The sequence below is a fragment of the Saccopteryx bilineata genome, chromosome 3, assembly GCF_036850765.1.
Source record: "Saccopteryx bilineata isolate mSacBil1 chromosome 3, mSacBil1_pri_phased_curated, whole genome shotgun sequence".
Taxonomy (NCBI): Eukaryota; Metazoa; Chordata; class Mammalia; order Chiroptera; family Emballonuridae; genus Saccopteryx; species Saccopteryx bilineata.
Window position 1 is genome coordinate 190,827,388 of NC_089492.1, and position 20,776 is coordinate 190,848,163.

Below are 20,776 nucleotides of genomic sequence, written 5' to 3' on the forward strand. Positions count from 1 at the left end.
GAGAGAGAAGACTTGTCTAAAAGCATTGAGTTCAGAATCCTGTTCTCTGCGTGGAAAAGCTAGCGATGGCTTTGATTGCTGTGCAACTCTCCAGAGTACGAGAGATGTCTCATTGTGGGAACTCAGTGCCTGGGCCGGGTCTTTGTTCCTTTGGGGATCAGAATGAAGCAGAGTCCTTTGCCAGTTGCAGTTTCTTTGTGTGGGTGCCAGATGCACAGGAACCCTCAAGGACTAGCCCAGTAACCCTTGCCTTTTTAAAACTAGTTACATGTGCCTAGTAGGTTCCCTGCAGGTGGTTTTCTTATGAAAAATTTCTGGGACCTTTGAATATATGGTTAAGTTGGCTGGTCCTAGAGCATCAGAGTGAGAGGGTAAAATGAAGAATACTGTAGGAGTTTCGAGGCTCCCTCAGAGTGGGAAGGAGCTCATTGGTGAGCATGTTAAAATTCCATGGGATGAACTCATGCAAATACACTTCATAGAATGATTACATGTGTTTCCAGGGGTTGAAACAGTCTTTTTAATGCTTTAAAAGAGAAAACATTTGGCCCTGGCCGGTTGGTTCAGTGTTAGAGTGTTGGCCTGGCGTGCAGGAGTCCCGGGTTCGATTTCTGGCCAGGGCACACAGGAGAAGCGCCCATCTGCTTCTCCACCCCTCCCCCTCTCCTTCCTCTCTGTCTCTCTCTTCCCCTCCCACAGCCAAGGCTCCATTGGAGCAAAGTTGGCCCAGGCACTGAGGATGGCTCTGTGGCCTCTGCCTCAGGTGCTAGAGTGGCTCTGGTTGCAACAGAGCGACGCCCCGGATGGGCAGAGCATCACCCCCTGGTGGGCATGCTGGGTGGATCCCGGTCTGGCGCATGCGGGAGTCTGTCTGACTGCCTCCCTGTTTCCAACTTCAGAAAAATACAAAAAAAAAAAAAGAGAGAGAGAAAACATTTTAGGAACATTAGAATTCTAGGAAAAATTTTTAAAGGGACTCAAGATTTCACCTCAGAAAATCAGGCTATTATTATTTTTCTATATTTTCTTCTAGTGCTGCTTTCTTTTTAAAAGTTGACTAATGCTTTTTTTTTCCATATTTCAAAAGAAAGCTTTATATAATTATTGTTGATGTTTTATGATATAAGAGCTACTAGGGGATGGTCCAGTTTATGGTACCTGCATCATTTTGTGAACCACTGATGTACTTGGGATGCACAAGTAGAATGGTAAAGTTCTGAGTTTTGAAATTACTACCTGATTTTTAAAATTTCAGCTCTGCCACTTATAACTTTCCCATCCTTGAGCAAGTTACTTAGTTTTTGCACATCAGTTACCTCCTTTTTTCATATACTTTTTAATATTCTCCATAGCATTGGACCGGGATGAGGGTTAGGAAATAATGTTCAGCGCACAGTTCCTGGCACATAGTAAGTGCTCAGTACATGTTGTCTATTATGTGTTTGCACTTCTAAGTAATGCTGCAGTAATTTAAAGCCTATGAACTTCTCAGACTGAACTCTTAGAAGTTAAGAGTTGAGTGTGACTTTCTAAAAGGTGTCAATATTTTAAAGAATTTTACAAAGTGTTTTACTTTTTTCCCTCTCATTTAAATGTTTAGTTCTCTCTCTTTGCCCCTCATTTCCCTTTGGAGTGCTTTCGGATTTTGCCGTTTTTAAATATATTTTACATTTTAGCTTTTTACTTGTTCAGCACTGTATCAACCTATTGGTATCATTTTGTCATTTCTTTGCCATTTTGTTCTGTTTTGCTGGTTCCTTTAATCTCCCCCATGCCCTCCCCAAAAGGTTCTCCCTTATACATTCACCCCTTAAAATTTGGTCTTAGAGGTATTGTTGCCTTGTCCCCTCCTGGGGCAGTTCCCTCCCCCCCTCACTTTCTTCTGAGCCCCCTGCTCAGTGGAGCTCCCAAGGAGCCCGCGCTGACTTGGAGGGTGCTGGGACGCAATCGTGAGGAGTACCCTCCTCCTGACAGTTTCAGCCCTGACTGCTTACTGCTTATGGTCCTCCATGACCCATCTCTGGTCTTAGGCCCAGTCACTTCTGGCTTGGAAAGTTCCCGTTTGAGACAGTATCTTTGATGGAATATAGTACATGTTAAATACACCTATAAAAGGCCTACTTACTGCCTTTTATGGTAATATCTCTGACAGTACATTTTAGAAATAATCATAACTAAAGCCACAATGTACTGTGTGTCTGGCACTGGGCTAAGCAATTTCTATTTATTTTATTTGTTTACATCTTTATGAGATACGATTTATACGCCATACAATACATTTTACCCATGTAAAGTTTACAGTTCAATAATATATTCACAGAAGTATACAGCCACCACTATAATCAATTTTATGATATTATCACCCCCAAAAGCAACCCATACCCATAAGCAGTCCATTCCCATTCCTTCCCACCCTCCAGCCCTAGGAAAACACTAATCTACTTCCTGTCTCTGGAGTATCATATTCTGGACGTTTCATGTAAGTAGAATTACATAATATGTGGTCTTTTGTGACTGGCTTCTTTCACTGAGCATAATGTTTTCAAGATCCCTCTGTGTTGTAACATATGTCAGTGCTTCATTCTTTTTTTTTTTATTGTCAATTAATATCCCATTATATGGATACCACATTTTATGTGTCCCTTTGATTGGTGGACATATGAGCCATTTCCACTTTTTGGCTATTATGAATAATGCTGCTGTGCCCATTATTGAGCAGTGTTTTGTGGGGCACGTGTTTATTTCTCTTGAGGAAATGCTTAAGAGTGGAATTACTGAGTCATGTGGCAACTTGATGTTTATCCTTTTGAGGAGCTGCCCCACTGTTCTCCAAAGCAGCTGCACCATCATTTTTTATTCCCACAGACAGTGTACAAGGGTGCCAGTGTTCCCGCATCTTTGTTACTACCACTTGTTACTTACTGTCTGTCTCTCCTCTTTTCCATTATAGCCATCCTACTAGGTGTGAAGTGGACTCTCATGAGTTTCATAATTTTCTTACATTTAAGTCTGTGGTTTGTTTCGGTTTAAGATTTGCATGTACTATAAGGAAGAGGTCCAAGTTTAGTCTTTTGCGCTATTTGTTGGAAAGATTTTTCTTTCCCCGTTGAATTATCTTGTTACCCTTGTTGAAATTCAGTTGACCATCATTGTAAGGATTTATTTCTGTACTCTGTTTTGTTCTGTTGAGATACATGTCTTTTCTGAGGCTAACACTATATTGATTACTGTAGCTTTTTGGTAAGTTTTGAAATAAAAAAGTTTGCATCCTCTAAGTGAGGTCCTTTCCAAGATTGTTTCGGCTGTTCTGAGTTGCTTGCATTTCCAAATGAATTTTAGTATTAGCTTATCATTTTGTTTTGTTTTTTCCCAAAAAACCAGTGGGAATAATTATAGGGATTGCAAAATATGTAGATCAGTCTGGGGGCATTGCCATCATCATATTAAGTTTTTGATCATGGGATTTTTCCATTTATCTTACTGGATTAATGGAATAATCTTACTGGATTTCTTTTCACTGTGTTTTATAGTTTTCAGAGTGCAGGTTTTTATATTGTTAAATTTACTCCTTCCTAAGTGTTTCATTCTTTCTGGTGGTATTATAAGTGGAATTGTCAAATTTCATTTTTTGATTTTTCATGCTAGTGTATAAAAAATAACAATTCAAGCTTTATATTGATTTTGTTTCCCACAACTTTGTTGACCTTGTTTACTCATTCTAATAGTGAATTAGTTGGGCTTTTCTGTATACAAGATTATGTCATCTGCAAATAGAGATAGTTTATATCCTCTGAAACTAATCTGGATGCCTTTTATCTTTCTTGTCTGCTAGCCCTCACTACATCCTCCAGTGCAGTGTTCAATAGGAGTGAAGAGAATGGGCATCCTTGTTTTATTTCTAATCTTAGGGAGAGAGCATTCAGTCTTTTCCCATAAAATATGATGGTAGTTGTGGTTTTTCATAAATGCCTTTATCAATTTGAGGTTCCTTTCTATTCCTAGTTTGCTGGGTGTTTTATCATGAGAGTGTTGGGTTTCGTAAAATGTTTTTTCCACATTTACTGAGATGGTCAAGTTGCTTTTGTCTTTTAAAGTCTATTCTGTTTTGGATGTTAAACTTTATTCCTGGGATAAGTCCCACTAGGTCACAATGTATAATCATTTTTATATATGGATGGATTTGATTTGCTAGTATTTTGTTAAAGATTTTTTTTGCCAGTGTTCATGAGAGATAATTGGTCTGTAGTGTTTTTTTGTTTGTTTTTTAGGGGGCTTTTTTTGTATTTTTCTGAAGTAAGAAGCAGGGAGGCAGAGAAATATACTCCCGCATGTGCCCACCAGGGGGCAATGCTCTGCCCATCTGGGCCATTGCTCTGTTGCAACCAGAAGCATTCTAGCACCTGAGATGGAGCCATCCTCAGCGCCCAGGGCCAGCTTTGCTCCAAGGGAGACTTGGCTGTGGGAGGGGAAGAGAGAGATAGAGAAAAAGGAGAGGGGAAAGGGTGGAGAAGCAGGTAGGCACTTCTTCTGTGTGCTCTAGCCAGGAATTGAATCCAGGACTTCCACATGCTGGGTTGACGCTCCACCACTGAGCTAACCGGCCAGGGCCTATAGTGTTCCTTTCTTATGATGTCCTTATCTGGTTTTTATATCAATGTAACAAACCTCATAGAGTTAGGACGTATTTCCTCCTCCTCTAGTTATTAAAGATTTTGTGAAGAGTTAGTATTTATTATTCTTTTAATATTTGGTGGAATTCAACAGCGAAGCCATGTGAGCTTTTCTTTCTGAGAAGTTTCTAGATTACTAAATCAGTCTCTTTACTTATGGTAGGTCTGTCCACATTAGAATTCTGTTTCTGAGTCACTTTCAGTAGTTAATGTTGTTCCTTGGAATTTGGCCATTTGTATAAATTATCTAATTGGTAGGCCTACAGTTGTTCATAGTATCTCCTCCATAATCTTTGTTGCTCTGTAAAGTCTGTGTATTGTACCCTCTTTCATTTCTGATTTTAATAATTTGAGTCATCTCTATTTTTTTTTTTTTTTTTTTACAGAGGCAGAGATAGACAGGGACAGTTAGACAGGAACGGAGAGAGATGAAAAGCATCAATCATCAGTTTCTCGTTGCGCGTTGCGACTTCTTAGTTGTTCATTGACTGCTTTCTCACATGTGCCTTGACCACGGGCCTTCAGCAGACCGAGTAACCCCCTGCTGGAGCCAGCGACCTTGGGTCTAAGCTGGTGAGCTCTTTGCTCAAGCCAGATGAGCCCGCGCTCAAGCTGGTGACCTCGGGGTCTCGAACCTGGGTCCTTCCGCATCCCAGTCTGACACTCTACCCACTGCGCCACCACCTGGTCAGGCTCATCTCTATTTTTTAACCTTAGTCAAACACCTGTCAACATGTTTAGTCTTTTCAAAGAAACAACTTTTGGTTTCATTGATTTTCCTCTTGCTTTCTGTTATTTATTTTACTGATTTTCTGCTCTAAATTATTTCCCTCCCTCTCTTTTAGGTTTATTTTGCTCTTTTTCCAGTGTTTTCAGGTAGAGAAGATGAGGTTATTGGTTTGAGAACTTCTTTTTTTAATATAGGCATTTACAGCTATAAATTTTCCTTTAACTGTTACTTCCATTGTGTCCCATTGGCTTGTATGTTATTTTATTTCTCACTTATCTCAAACTATGTTCTAATCTTCTCTGTGATTTGTTCTTTGACCCATTGGTTATATAAGAGTATGTTGTTCAATTTCCACATATATTTGTAACTTTCAAAATTTCTTTCTCTTATTATTTTAAATTTCATTCCATTGTCATTAGTGAACATACTTGGTATGGTTTCAATCCTTTTAAATTTACTATTGCTCATTTTATGGCCTCATATGTGGTTCATCCTGAAGACTGTCCCACATCTGTTCACAAAGGATGTGTGTTCTGGTGATGCTGAGTGGAGTGTTGTCTAGGCGTGCTGCTATTAGTTCTGTCTGGTGTACACATTGTCAGTCTCCTATTTCTTTGTCAATATTCATTTATTTTTACTTGTTCTACCTCTAAGGTTTGAAGAGTTATTATCCCATTTTGCAGGTGAAGAAATTTGCTTAGAATCAAAGGAACAGACAGTGCTAAGATTTGAGCATAGGCTGTCAGGCAGAGAGGCCATGCTTTTAACTGCTATCTGAGAAATAATTGATGTAGTGTTTGTGTCACTTTGCATATTAGGAAACAGCCCTCTTCCCCAAAACAATTCCATGTTGTCATCAAGTATTATTTTCGATGTTAAACTCTTTCAGCCATCCTACTAGCATGGCACAGTGTATTTGGTGAGCACAGAATAGCTTTTTACTGAATTTTATTACAGTGTATTGTTTGGCTATGCATGGATAGTCTTAGAAATGATTTTGAATTTTTTATAGCACAACCCTTGATATTTTCCGAGATACATTTTTTATTTATGAACAGTGTGTATTGGAGTTGTTGGGAAATTACTGTTTATAAGTGTTTTTTAAAGCAGGCCCAGGTAATGTTTGTTTGTGTAATTTGGGGTTTTGTACTAATTGTGAGTCATCTTGATTTGGATGAGAGAACTAATTGTTAGGGACCAAGTTCTAGTTCTGATTCTACAGAACTTTGCAGAATTCTCTTGATTTTTCTATATTTTAACAAAATGGCATAGTAAAGCCCCATTTAGAACTTGTGTTGTTGAAAGCACTCTGAAGGCCTGCAGAGTACTACAGAATGGTTTCAGGCAGGGGCGTTTCTGAGTTGGTATTGTAAGAGCTGGAGGCAGCCTTGTGGTAATCTGAGTGGTGTGCCATACCTCCCTGTGCCATCCTGGACAAGTTATTTGACCTCTCGGTGTCTCTGTTACTTCATGTGTACAAGGGAGTGATATCCATACTGACGTGGGAATATTGTGGGGATCCGTGAATTAATATATGCAAAGCACTAGGATGATATTTGCCAAAAGTACTTACAAATAAGTGCTCACTGATATTGTTGTCATATTTGCCACTAAGGGAAAATACACCAAATAAGCATTTGTACAGTGCCAGAGCGTAGGTTCAGAGATAGTTTTGTCTTTCTTATTGCTATATGAAATGTGTAATTTAAATAACAAAAGCTTACTTAGAATATTTGAGTTTATCACACTACATTTATTTTATGTTCTCTGCAGAAAATTGCAAAGAAGGATATTTAGTTTTTGGTAATCACAAGCATCACCATCTTCATTTGTTGGTGAAACTGTACTTTTGGGAAGGAACCACATAGGATGAAGATAGCACAGAATACAGTTAGGCAGTGGCTGTCAAAACTTCACTGACTTAAGAATCAGATTCCGGGCCACCTCAAGCTAATTAAACCAGCGCTCTGGCGGTCAAAAAAGATTTTAACAAACTAAAAATTGGTGAGGATAAAGACCAACATTGGCAAAAAAAACAGGTGGAAAGAAACAATCTCACGTTCAGTTGCTGAAACTTTGGAGACAACAGCAAGCCTAGACTCAACCAATTCTACAAATAAAACACCCAAAAACAAATGATGAGAAGACAAAGAAGTGCAATCCAAATGAAACCACAAGAGACACCTTCAAGAGATGAACTGAGTGATATGGAAATAATCAAACTTCCAGATGCGGAATTCAAAATAATGATTGTAAGGATGCTTAGGGATCTTAGAACAACAATGGATGGTCATTATGAACACCTAAATAAAGAAATAGCAAGTATAAAAAAGAATCAGTCAGAGATGACAAATACAATATCAGAAATAAAGACCACAATGGAAGGAATTAAAAACAGGATAGATAGAGCAGAGGATCGAATCAGCGACTTAGAGGACAACTGGAATGAAGGCATGAAAGCAGAGAAGAAAAGAGAAAAGAGACTCAAAAAGTCAGAGGAAACCCTTAGAGAGCTCTGTGACAACATGAAGAGAAATAACATCCGCATCATAGGGGTTCCTGAAGAAGAAGAAAAAGAACAAGGGATAGAGACTTTGTTCAATCATATCATAGCTGAAAACTTCTCTAAATCAATGCAAGAGAAACTCTCACAAGTCCAAGAAGCACAGAGGACTCCATTAAAGAGAAACCCAAAGAAACCTACACCAAGACACATCATAATTAAAATACCAAAGCTAAGTGATAAAGAGAAAATATTAAAAGCTGCAAGAGAAAAAAAAGTTATCACCTACAAAGGAGCCCCTATAAAGATGACATCCGACTTCTCAACAGAAACACTTGAGGCCAGAAGGGAATGGCAAGAAATATTCAAAGTAATGCAGAACAAGAACCTATAACCAAGACTACTTTATCCAGCAAGGCTATCATTTAAAATTGAAGGAGAAATAAAAAGCTTCCCAGACAAAAAACAACTCAAGGAATTCATTACAACCAAACCAATGCTGCAGGAAATGTTAAGGGGCCTGTTGTAAATAGATCAAAGTGGGAAAAGAATATAGCAAAAAAGGAATACAGTTTTAAAGAATAAAATGGGAATAAACAACTACATATCAATAATAACCTTAAATGTAAATGGATTAAATGATCCAACCAAAAGACATAGGGTAGCTGCGTGGATAAGAAAACAGGACCCATACATATGTTGTCTACAAGAGACACACCTTAGAACAAAAGACACACATAGATTGAAGGTAAAAGGATGGAAAAAAACATTTCGTGCAAACGGAAATGAAAAAAAAGCTGGGGTAGCAATACTTATATCAGAAACTGTACTTTTGGAGAAAAAATTATGAAAATGTGAAAACAGTTACAAAAATGTGCCAGAGAGAGTGAGCAGAGTTAGATTTATTTGTCCCAGTGAATCTGTTCCAGAATCCAAAACCCGAATGGTGAGCTGTGATCTCTCCTAAGCACATACCTGTGTTACATTAATCAGGGGCCAGAGCTGCCCTGGGATGTGTGTGCAGGAATGAAACATTGTGAAACCCAAACTAATAAGCTGCATCCTCACTTGATTTTGAAAGCATGGAAGTCAGGAAGTCAACTGTGAGTCGACTAAAAAGCAAAAAGCAAAGTTCTTTCTCTCTAAGCTCTGTGGACCGGCTTGGATTGAGTAGAGCCAGAGCTGAGCTACCCCAGGGGGTTCTGGAGCCCAGTCTGAGCTGCATGGTTAGACACCTCCACCTGTGCTTCCCGGTGTCCCTATTCAGCTGGTTTCTTGTTTCTCACCTGCTCTAGACCTGGCTCTTCCATGTCAGCTTCATGTGGCTTGGGTCTTGATTCTCAGTCTCTCCCCAGAGCCCCTCAGATTGAGTGGGGCACCTGCAGTGACAGCCTTCCTTCCCTGTCTGTGGGTGTCAAGGTGCATCTCTCCGAGGCTCAATTCCACAAGGCTGGTCTGGAACACATAGTTTGCCTGCCCCGGCCTCCCCATGCTCAAGGTCGCCTGCACATGCACATGTGACACATACCTCTGTGTGTGCACATTCCTCCCGATGAGCCTTGCCTGCCGTGTTTACTGTGAGCAGCAGCTGCAGGAGACGGTCTGGGCTCCAACCCAGGTCTGTGTTGCTGGAGCACTCCGAGGGCCGGCCTCATTGTACATCTTACATGTATAATGAGGACCTCAGAAAGCCATCCTTTCCAGTTCCGGGTTATCCTTCACTGACATTGAGGTACTCTTTGTAGTCACCCACTTTGTAGAACAATTCACTTTATTTCCTTTGACCAGTAGTAATTTTATGAGGATATGTTTGTTATCTTTGTTCATTAGGCTAGTCAGCCTTTTTGTAGAATTTCCTTTTCTTAGTTTTCTGAAAGGATCATCAGCACAGAAGCAACCCAACAGAATTTTTAGTGGAAGAAAATAAACCTCACCGAAACAGGTAGATTATTAAATTATGTATGATCATGTTGACAGTTGCATTGTAGTTCTGATAAAGCCCCTAAATACTTATAATATAATTGTAATAAATAAATATTAATGATATTTAAAAGTAACCCTATATTTGATAACTAGGGAGAAAAGAGTGATGTAAATCAGCTCATTTTGGAAAAGGCTGGGGAAGACACATACCCTCTGAGCTTCTTACCGTATCTGGTGCGGTGGTTCAGGGTGCCCCGTCCGTGTCTGCAGATTTTTGTATTTTTGAGGTTTGAAGGCTGTTATCCCCAACCTTTCTAACCACAGTTTGGTTCCTGAGTGGAGTAACAGGTTGCCATCAGATTCGAAGTCTGGATCGTGGAAACATCACCATTGCTCCGGCTTTTGATTTCCCAGGACCCTTTATCAGTTGCTCCCACATTGAAGATTTGGATCGAGCGGTACTTGTCTTCCAAAACAAACTTGGGAAACTGAGCCAGAGCACGCCCTCTGGGGAGCTCAATGTAGGGAGAAGGACATTGAGCTTTGTGATTTGCAAAACTTTCCAGAAAGTGCTGGAATGCAGAGCTATGGAGAAGTAATGCTACTTGAAAGAGAGGTTTGAAACAGGCCTCCTTTGGAAGAAATCCTGTCTCTGAAACGGGTGTTTTTGTATTGTGTTGTTTGTTTTTGCACACTGCAATTGTCTTGGGAAAAATAGGAAATTAATTCCCACTTTGCTCCTCATTTTACAAACTAAAGACTTGTGCCTGACAAGTGGTGGCGCAGTGGATAGAGCGTCAGACTGGGATGCAGAGGCCCCAGGTTCGAGACCCCGAGGTCGCCAGCTTGAGCACAGGCTCATCTGGTTTGAGCAAAGCTCACCAGCTTGGACCCAAGGTCGCTGGCTCAAGCAGGGGGTCACTCGGTCTGCTGAAGGCCCGCGGTCAAGGCACATATGAGGAAGCAATCAATGAACAACTAAGGTGTCGCAGCAGAGAATTGATGGTGCTTCACATCTCTCTCCGTTCCTGTCTGTCTGTCCCTGTCTATCTGCCCCTGTCTATCCCTCTCTTTCTGTAAAAAAAACAACAACTAAAGACTTGTAAGCTCTAGAGAGTTGTGGCGTATGTGTTATGGTAAGAACGTGCTGAGGACCCTGACAGCAAACTTTCCTGACAAACTTCTTTATTTATTCTCCTAAGAGCAGGGACATGTTCTCCTGTCTGCTGTGGCATTCAGAGAGCGAAGATGAGGGAGGTGGATCCCTGGAACATCCTCTAGTTGTTTGCTAAGGGCATTCTTTCCTCTTGCAGTGAGCATGGCATTTTCTATTGCCAGGGACAGAAATATAGATCCTGAGGACGCCACTGATAATGAACAGTCTTCAGAAACAGAGGCTTATGTGTTCCTATTATGCTGGAAGAAAAAAACAACATTCACTGCACAGAAATGTGACCTACTCTATCCATGACAAATGAGGCCATGAAGGCTCTGAATTTAGCGCTCTACTCTGATGCTTAGGCGGAGCCAGCCCTTGGCATGCACAACTGACCTTGGGTATTTAAACAGGTGGCCAACATTAAAGGACAGAAGGAGCAGAGGTAGGACAGTGTCTCAGGAACGGTTAGTCACTTCTTTACCCTCAGAGCCTAGCAGGAGAAAGGGCCCTGTGAACTGTGGTCATGGTGATACCAGATTCCTAAGGACACGCTGTAACTAGGTCTGTCTGATACTCGCTACTTCTCAGGAGCAGAGGTGACCACTCAAAGGCTCAGCTAGTTCCATCTTGAAATGAGTCTTAGTCACCAGGTCCCTGGTCCCCTGACAAACTCCCATGAGAGAAGGAAGGTGCTGTGCTAATTCACATGGGAAGACGTTTTTAGGATAAAAATCTGTGGATCACCTACCAAAGACAATAGGAACATTTGCAATCATTTGAAATATTTCTTTAAAAAAGAAGGAAAAAAATGATAATACATTTCAGTTACCTACAACTAAATATTTTTACCTTGGGAGAAAGACAAATGAGAAGAAAATATCTTTTGAGGATACTAAGAGACCTTGTCACTTTCAGTGCACTGATGATAACAGGTGCTCTGTGACCACACATGCAGCTCCCTACGGATGTGGCTGAGAGTTTGTGTACCTGAGGTTTTAATGGTACAGACATAACAACTGTGTGAACTGGCCTGGGCATACAGTCCTTACAAATGGTGGTGTTCAGTGACTGTTTGGTCGTTTCCTGGGTATCCAGGCAGTTTCTGTACATCTAGTACTCTGGGCACTGAAATAAGCATACTTTGAATATAGTTTAGAAAGTATTTCTTTAATAAGTGTTGAAACTTTTTTCTTTTTAACCAGAAAAAAAATTCTCAGCTGTTGAATTATATTTAAATGTTTTTCTCTTTTCTTTAAAAGCCTATTGACTGGAATTGAAACCTGTTTGCTGTTTTAACTTCAACAGTGGTTTAAATAAAGACGGCCTCTCCCTGTGTCCTGAGAGTTCCTCCTTCCTCTCTGGGTAGGGCCGACAGAGATGCTACATGGAATGGTAAAGGGGGCTCCCTCTCTTCATCTGTCACAGGGCTACGCTTTGCTCATAGAGTTGTGGTTGTGAGAATTAAATGGTGTAATATATACCTAAGCCTATGGGACACACAAGATGTTCAGCAAATTGTGGTTCCCTTTAGGAAAACTTAATCAGTCTCTTCTGCATGCTGGTAAACAAGCATATTTACAAAACCAAGAAAATAGACTCTGGCCCTGGCCAGTTGGTTCAGTGGTAGAGTGTTGGCCCAACTTATGGAAGTCCCAGGTTTGATTCCCAGTCAGGACACACAGGAGAAGCAACCATCTTCTTCTCTATGCACCCCCCCATACACACACATATATCTCTCTTTCTTCCCCTCCTGCAGCCATGGCTCGAATGGTTTGAGCAAAGTTAGCCCTGGGTGCTGAGGATGGCTCCATGGCCTCACCTCAGGCTCTAGAATAGCTCTGTTGCCAAGCAACAGAGCAACAGCCCCAGACAGGCAGAGTAGCACTTGGTAGGGGTCTTGCTGGGTGGATCCCAGTCAGGGCGCATGCGAGAGTCTGCCTCTGCCTCCCCGTCTTTCACTTAATAAAAAAAGAAAATAGACTGTGTGCCTTCAACCATAAGGGTACCTACCATAAGCTGTGTCCTAAGAATCCGACAGTCTGAGAATGGTGTTTTGTAGAATAGCTGTGTGTCTTAAACCTAAATTTTCTTTACCAAATTGTGCAAATCTTTATTATTCAGACACTGTTTTTGGGAATCCTTGTTCTGTGGTGTTTTTACATTTTTCATGTGGACTAGCATTTATACTATTAGATGAGCATCTGTGGCCCCTTTCAGAGCTCATTACATTTTTAAAATCTGCACATAGTAGGAAGCTACCACTGTTCCCCAAGAAAAAGAACAGGTCAATGGAAATAGCAAGTCATGAAGGTTGTACACCTGGAACTAACATAATACAATGTCAATTTTACCTCAACTTAAAGATTAGGTCAGGTCAGAGTGATTTGCCACAGACTTTTATTCGAATAAGATAAAAGAGCATAAGAAAATAGCAGAGCTGGAAGTTGACCCATTTCAGTGGGCAGTCTCTTGTGCAGCCTCTTTTGTGTTCGCTGACATTCTCTAAAACATTTCCCCTTCCACTTTGTTTTTTTCTTTTCCAGTATTTCTTAACAATCAGAATAGTTTATTTTTTTAAAGGATATTTGAAAAATGTGCTCACTTTGATCCTGCTTTTTCTCTGGAGGACAGTTACGAGCCAGAGATATTTCATAAAACTGCCCAAGCTTGGGATGCCGGTGAAGCCTTTTTCATCCTGAAATGATTCTCAGGTTTATGATCTGCTTCATAATTACACAGTTTATTCTCATTTGGCCAACTAGATGGTGATGTTTGTGACTTGGGTTTTCTTCTGTTTTGGCAGAGGTAGTGTTTGTCTATTAGTTTTTTTTTGGGGGGGGGGGCGTTTTGGGAGATTCAGCAGACACAAAAATTTTTTTTAATGTTTTCACATGCTGGCACTATGGTTGCTTTGACATACCTTATTGAAATAATTCTAAGCTCAACTGCAGCAGGTAAGTGTGATGAATGGCATCGCAGTCTGGAGCACCTCTGCTTGCCCACACTTGAACAGCCTGGCATTTGTGAGAGCTAGAAATTAGGTCAGCTAAGGGAAGGTATGCGTTTGCTGGGGGTAGGAGGCGGTGCGGAGAGCTGGCCACTGCTCTCCAGTGCCCAGTCTCCTTGCCCACCACGCCACTCTGCTGGCCTGAGAACTTCGAGCAGATCCTGAGCGTGAGTCCAGTTCAGTGCTCTTATACGAAAGAACTAAGGTAGAGAGGAGGAAGACGAGGAAGAGAGCGAGCCCAGTCACTGGCGTTGTATTTATTAGTCCTGAACCCGCAGGTGCTGGCCACAGTCCCACCACAGCACGTCCTGCTTTATGCCTTGCATTTTTCAGCCTTTGTTTAAGTATTCAACCTGTCCAACCTGTTTGGGCTGAACAAGCTGGTGCTAGCAAACATCTAAACGTGCCCACTCACTGTCAGTGTTTTCTCTGATTTGTTAAGGATGGTGATCAGTGACAAAATCTGCCCCTAGCCCTCTCCTAAGAAGTGAACCAGCTGCACAGAAGTGTATGTAGCACATTGGGTCCTGCTCACCTCCCCTCAGGTGTGAGTGTTGTGCCCGTGGGCCCTCCTCCTCTACAACCTCTGTGTTCTGCAAGACCCTGGGTGGTTAGAGAACTTATTAGCCTTCAGTGGGGAGAGATTGTGTGTTTCCATAAACCAGAGATTCAGGGGCACAAGGGTTCATTAGTATGTGGTGTCAGCACTTAAGTCTTCATGCTTCTTATAACTTAACCCAAAAGGATTGTTCTAGTTCTACAGGTGGGGAAACTGAGGTCTGCCATGTTATGGGGTTCAGCTAAGATCAGAAGCAACTCTTGTCCCCCTTCTCCCCAGTTCCTTCCCTCCATAGGCTCCTGCTGACAGGACGGCGTGCTCCTCCTTGCAGCCCGTCATGTGAAGTCACCTGTGCAAGCAGGCCACTGGGGCCCACTCTGACCCCATGTTAGCTAAATGGTGACTGCACGGCTACAGTCAAGCAGGGCTCTATGGCCCAGTTGGTTCTCAAAGGTGACATTTCTCTTTGTTTTTTTTAATTTATTGATTGATTTTAGAGAGAGAGAGAGAGAGAGAGAAACATTTATCTGTTTCTGCATGTGCCCTGACGGCGGACTGAACTGGCAACTTTTACATATTGGGACAGTGCTCTAACCAACTGAGCTATTCAACCAGAGGGACATTTCTTTGGATTTATTTTCATTATTTGTTCCCCAGAGATGAACTGATTTTGGTGCCCTGTTCCTTCTCAGCTTTTTCTCACAGCCTCTAAGTAATATGATATGGTGTCCTCATAGTCGTGGTGACTTTCCTCTTCTCTGCACTCCTTTCGGCTCCCGCCACCCACCCTGTCCATCACCCTCGGTGGCGGCAGGTCATGTCAAAGGAGAGGGACCCAGCATGAGCGTTACTTGTTCCTCTTTTGGAAGCAGCTGAGGAGTAGCACACCGTGACTTGGCACCACTCACTGTGGTGATAATCATCTCTTCCTCCTCTGCAAGAAGAGAGAGGATGTGAAGAACTAGAGTGTCTGCCATCTTGAGAAAGCTAACGCTGACTCCCTCAGGGCAGAAGTGAGAAGAGGTTTCAGTGACTGGAGCATTTCCATTCTGCCATGCAGCTTACACTTACAGGTTGGCTTAACTGAGTTTTTTTGTTTTTGTTTTTATTTAGCTCTTTGCAACAGAAGGGCATTCTCCCTTGTGGTTAATGGCTTTGGGAATATCAACTTCAGATGGGCTTCAGCACCTGGGACCATAGGCACCAGAGTCCTGCTACGGGGCCAGCTCTGAGTATGGGAGTAGGACCCCTGGCTGTATGGGACAATTAAAGAAGTGGAGGGAGTATGGCCTGGGGAAGGAGAGTCCATTCCAACATAGCAGTTGCCCAGACATATCTAAGGGGAAGTGGTAACTCTACTTACTTCTCTACATTAACAGAGGGAAGGTCCAAGCAAGCCATTTTCAACTCTGCACGCATGAGAGAGTTCTCTTTGGGTGACATGGAGGTCAACTCATCCTACCTCTGAGGTCTTTTGTTTTTTTGTATTTTTTCAAAGTGAGAAGCAGAGTGAGGAGGGAGGCAGTCAGACAGACTCCTGCATGCACCCAACTGGGATCTACCCGGCATGCCCACTAGGGGGCGATGCTCTGCCCCTCTGAGGCACTGCTCCGCTGCAATTGGAGCCATTCTAGCGCCTGAGGCAGAGGCCATGGAGCCATCCTCAGTGCCCGGGCCGACTTTGCTCCAATGTGAGCCTTGGCTGTGGGAGAGGAAGAGATAGATAGAGAGGAGGGGGGGTAAGGGTGGAGAAGCAAAGGGGCACCTCTCCTGTGCCCTGGCCAGGAATCAAACCCAGGGTTTTCACACGCTAGATCTGGGCTCTACCGCTGAGCCAACCGGCCAGGGCCTTGTTTTTTTAAGAATTGGTGATTTTCTATAGAAATTCAACATGTCCAGGGAGCCAAACAGTGTATGAAGTGTGTTGTAACAGATAAAACTTTATTTTAGCAAAACTGAAGAGAATAAAGGAAAAACAGTACAAGAACGTTTTGGATGTACTGATCTGAAGTCATGGGAGTTGAGAACAGGGTCTAGAATCAAGACTCTTTAAAGATTGATATTTATTGACATGGGCCACCTGCCAGGCTCTCCGGTGCTGAGTTTGAAAGCAGGAAAGGAGGAAAGAGCTTCAGAACAAGCATGAAGGGCCCTCTGTTTTCTAAGGAGACAGTAACTGGAAAACACTGTCTGGGTTCTGTTCTGAGGTCAGCGGCTTCTGGTGTCCACATGGAAGTGGGGAAGGGAGTGCAGCTGCCTCTCCTGCCTGTAGGATGGCTGGGAGATTGGGAACACTGGGGGAAGAACACTCTTCAGACATCATCCTCCCAGCTCTTTGCATCTAAGAAGTAGTGTTTGTACCAGGGTCTTGCATGAAACCAAGATGGAGAAGAAATGCCTTCTCATCATAGCAAAGGAGACAGGAGAGCAGACGTGGGGGTCCCACTAGAACTGCATCGCTGAGTCGGGACTGGAGGGCAGCCCTGGGCTGAGGAGTGGTGGAGATAGTGAGACTGAACCTCCAGCACACCCCTACTTTGAATTAAGATCCCTTAACTTTTTATACAGTTTCCATGTGCAGCACCACCAAGGTGTCCAGCTGCCATCAACAAGGCGACACGTGGGATGTGGTCTTTTAGACACCTCCCTCATCTCTTGCCCTTGAGCAGAGGCAGAGGCAACAGGAGTGAACTTGAATATTAGGACTGAGGTACAGATCTTTCCTTTGTCCTAGCCTGTGCTGGTGACATTGCCAATGCCAGAAGACGGGGACTCCCACTGGCTCGTGTGGGGCTGGGCACAGCATCCACACATTTCCCCAAGTGCACCCTGAGAGCCTGGGGAGCAGCCTGGTGAATGCATTCCCACAGCAGTCTGCAGACGGCAGAAATGCCTCCCTGTGGTTGGCACTTCATGCTAGGCTAATTTCTAGATCTTTCTGAGAGTGCTGTCTCCTTGGTCATCAGGGTTGTTTTATACACCATTGTCTAACCTCCCTCCGCACCTGGGCACAACTGGTGTGACCTGCCTTCTGGATAAGCATGACTGAACCTGAACAACACCCGAATTACTAGAAGGTGCCTTTGAGCTCACAGGTGGGGCCTCCCTGGGAATGCCTTAGTTGATGCCTTGCCACCCTCTCCCTGTTCCCCCATGCACTTCCATCTGGACTCCTCACCCCCTCATTTGGTAGCATAGGACTTAGTTGGCATTACAGATGTCACTCATAGCCACCTACCATAAACATCTTGTTACAGAAACATGCACTGATCTTTCTGGAGGCTTGCTTTTCTTTGGCCCTTAACATAGGTTGTAGAGCTGTGATGCTCCTAATTCTCCTCATTCTCTCTGGCTATCACACGGCTTTGTTGAGAAAGCAAAGCTCACACAGGGTGCGGGCAGGAGTGGGGATGTATCTGTAATCTGGCTATAAAATCCTGTTTCGAACCTGTTGACTTCAGTTTGGTGTTGCTAAGTGGTGCTGGCATTATTTATGTACAGTTTGTGTCCTGTGTCCCAAAAGAGTGACCTTCCTTATAATGCCGTTCACTCGGGATCAGCTAATTCAGCTCCTAGATTAATAAAATCTACAAGGAAATTAAGACTGGAAAGTTAGCAAATATTGGAAGTGGCTAGATCTCACTCGAGCTTTGACCATGCATAAATTAAGATATGGGAGCACTGAAAGAATGGGACTTTTTTTGAGGACACCTTCTACTACATGATTCTTTAAATTTGTTGAGAATTTTCCAAAGGGTTTTACCCCCAAAATAATTTTATGAATGTTAAACTTCCCAACATTTTTTTGTTACGTGTTTATACCTGGTAAACTTGTACAGGGATTGCTAGTGAACCTGAAGAGGGTTAATCTTTACATCCAAAATATGTCAGTATCTTGGTCAGAAGGTTAACCAGATCCATGAACAGTATGAAGGGTTGGAATTCCCCTGTCATCCAGTGACTCACACACCTTATCTGAGGGCTTGTGGAAACCCACAGCATGAAGTCAGGCCTGAGAATTTGCATTTGTAATAGGATCCGCGGTGATGCTGAGGTTGCTGGGCAGAGGACTGCAGTTTGGAAAACAGTGCTTTGGAGACTGGGAGTATTCTTCTGGGGCATCTTACAGATGTGAAAACTGAAGCTGAGGTCGCCTAGGTAACCTGGGGGTCTCCTTGGTTACTAGACAGTAGAAGCGGGACGTAGCTTCTGACCAGTCTCGAGCTTGGACACTGGCCAGGACATCTTTGCTGTTGTGTGATTCATCTCTTATACCGTCTTCTGAGCCAAGTGTACTTTTCTCATCCATCCCAATGCCTACCTGCTTCTCAGAGCAAGCCAGTGCTTGAGTGGTTAAGAATTTACCTCTCTTTCCAAATCCACAGGTTTACATACCTAAAGTTCCTGTATTTAGAACTTGAAACAAGGGTATTCAGGGAGAAATGGAGGGATGTGCTTTAGAAATGGGTCTGTACCCTCTGAGTTACTGGATTGGCATTCAGCTCTTGTACAAGATGTTTGGTTCAGCTCTGATATATTCCTTATTCTTGGAGACAGCCCACCCTAGCTACAATGGATCTTTTCACAATTTAGAAAATACGTGATTCTATTCATGGAAGGAAAACTTTGAGTTGAAAATCAGCATCCATCTCAAAATTCGAAAGAGGCTCCTGTCGGTGCTAAAATAGACTCAGCTTTAGGCTTTTTTATTAAACATCTGTAATACTTGTTTTAGTTCATTACTATAAAAACACCTCATTACTATAAAAACTCTTCCAACATAGTCCTCTGGGTATGATGAATGAGAGAAAACTTCCCTTCACTCTTAAAGGAGTTCTGATAAAATTCCTTCCTTAGACCACAGTATGGCAGGATTTCTGCTATTGAAGTGACATGCCTCCAAAAGAAAATACTAGAATTTTATGCAAAAAAGCAGGTGCTTACTTTGAGTATACATGAACTTCTCTCTACTATGAATGTAGTAGGTATAGTTTCAAATGCATGAACACAGATTAATTCCAACAGAGAAAATATAAGCATGTGTCCCCAGTGTTCATATTTGGGGTGTTTTTCAGTAAGGTCTCTCCATTATAACACTGTACTCTAGTCTCATGTCAAGTTTGCTAACACTGAATCCTAGTGAAGTAAATTATAAGGTGTTTTGTGTGTTGTACAACTATGTATGTCACAGTGATGCTGCAGGGGTACCATCATCCCTCCACCCAGTGATTCAACAAGGACTTAACTCATTCATTTATTCGGCCATTTTGGCAGATATTTATTGACCACCTACTATGTGTTACTCAGGGGCTAGGGCAGAGAATGAGAGGTCTACTTCATGACACCAGCATTATGAATATCTTATCCGTGCCAATCTGTAAAGTGTGAAAAGATATGAACTGTTCAGGTGCAGAATGGAGAGACGTGGCATGAGAGCAGTTTGAATGAAGAAATCACGGGCTTTTAGGTGCAGTGTAGCTATTATATACGTACAGGGAAACCCTGGTTCTGTCTACACAGCCTCTGGAGGTCCCAGTCCTTTGACTTTCACTGTCTGATCACATCCAAATTGATATTCCCTTCTGATCCAAGTTCATGAAGGACATTCACAAACGAGAGTATTCCAAGGTTAGCAGTGGTTGGTATAACTTAGCAGACTTGAGAGCAGAGCTTGGGGGAGCTGGCCGATAAAGTGGGAGCTTTTAGATTTTCAGGAAGCTTAGGAGAAGGGCAGTCATCATCCCAAACCCTTAGAAGAGCTGCCATATAGGAGAATAGACTGATTCTGGGTTGCCCCTGTGGACAGATATGTAAAGGAAGGATGGAATTTTTTACTTAACATGGGGAAGATGGTTTTAACAATCAGCATAGTTGGCAATGGAGAAGTCCTTGTGGCTGGATCTATTCAAACAGAACTAAATGACAATCTCTCTGGTGTGCTTACACCCAGAAAATGTGGAGAGGATTTTCTGTGCTGAGTGGGAAGTTGGATAGCATCTCCGCTCCCTTCCAGGTCTGAGGTTCGCTGTAATTTATTGATTCTTAGGGCACATAGAATTAGGTGAATTAGCCCTGGAAGTAAAACTTGAGAGAAAAATAGCCCCAAGCCTTCCAAAGAAGAGAAATAGAATTATCTCTTCCCCACCAGCCCTTCTCCCTGTTTTGGCTATGTTCTGAGGGAAAGACTCCTCATGGTGACTTGGCCCCCCTTCCTGGGAGGGTTCA

The 20,776-nt window shown here is 42.5% G+C and overlaps 1 protein-coding gene across 10 annotated transcripts in view; it reads left to right on the forward strand.

Moving 5' to 3' along the window:
- Positions 1–20,776, forward strand: part of RREB1 (ras responsive element binding protein 1) — a 144,126-nt gene that overhangs the window by 79,005 nt on the left and 44,345 nt on the right. Inside the window, exon 1 of one of the 10 annotated variants that reach the window (XM_066268438.1) lies at positions 18,689–18,709. The exons of the other annotated variants lie outside the window; for them this stretch is intronic. The gene's annotated coding sequence lies outside the window, so the exon portion shown is untranslated. Of the gene's footprint in view, positions 1–18,688; positions 18,710–20,776 lie in introns of those variants that run through there. 10 annotated transcript variants of the gene reach the window in all.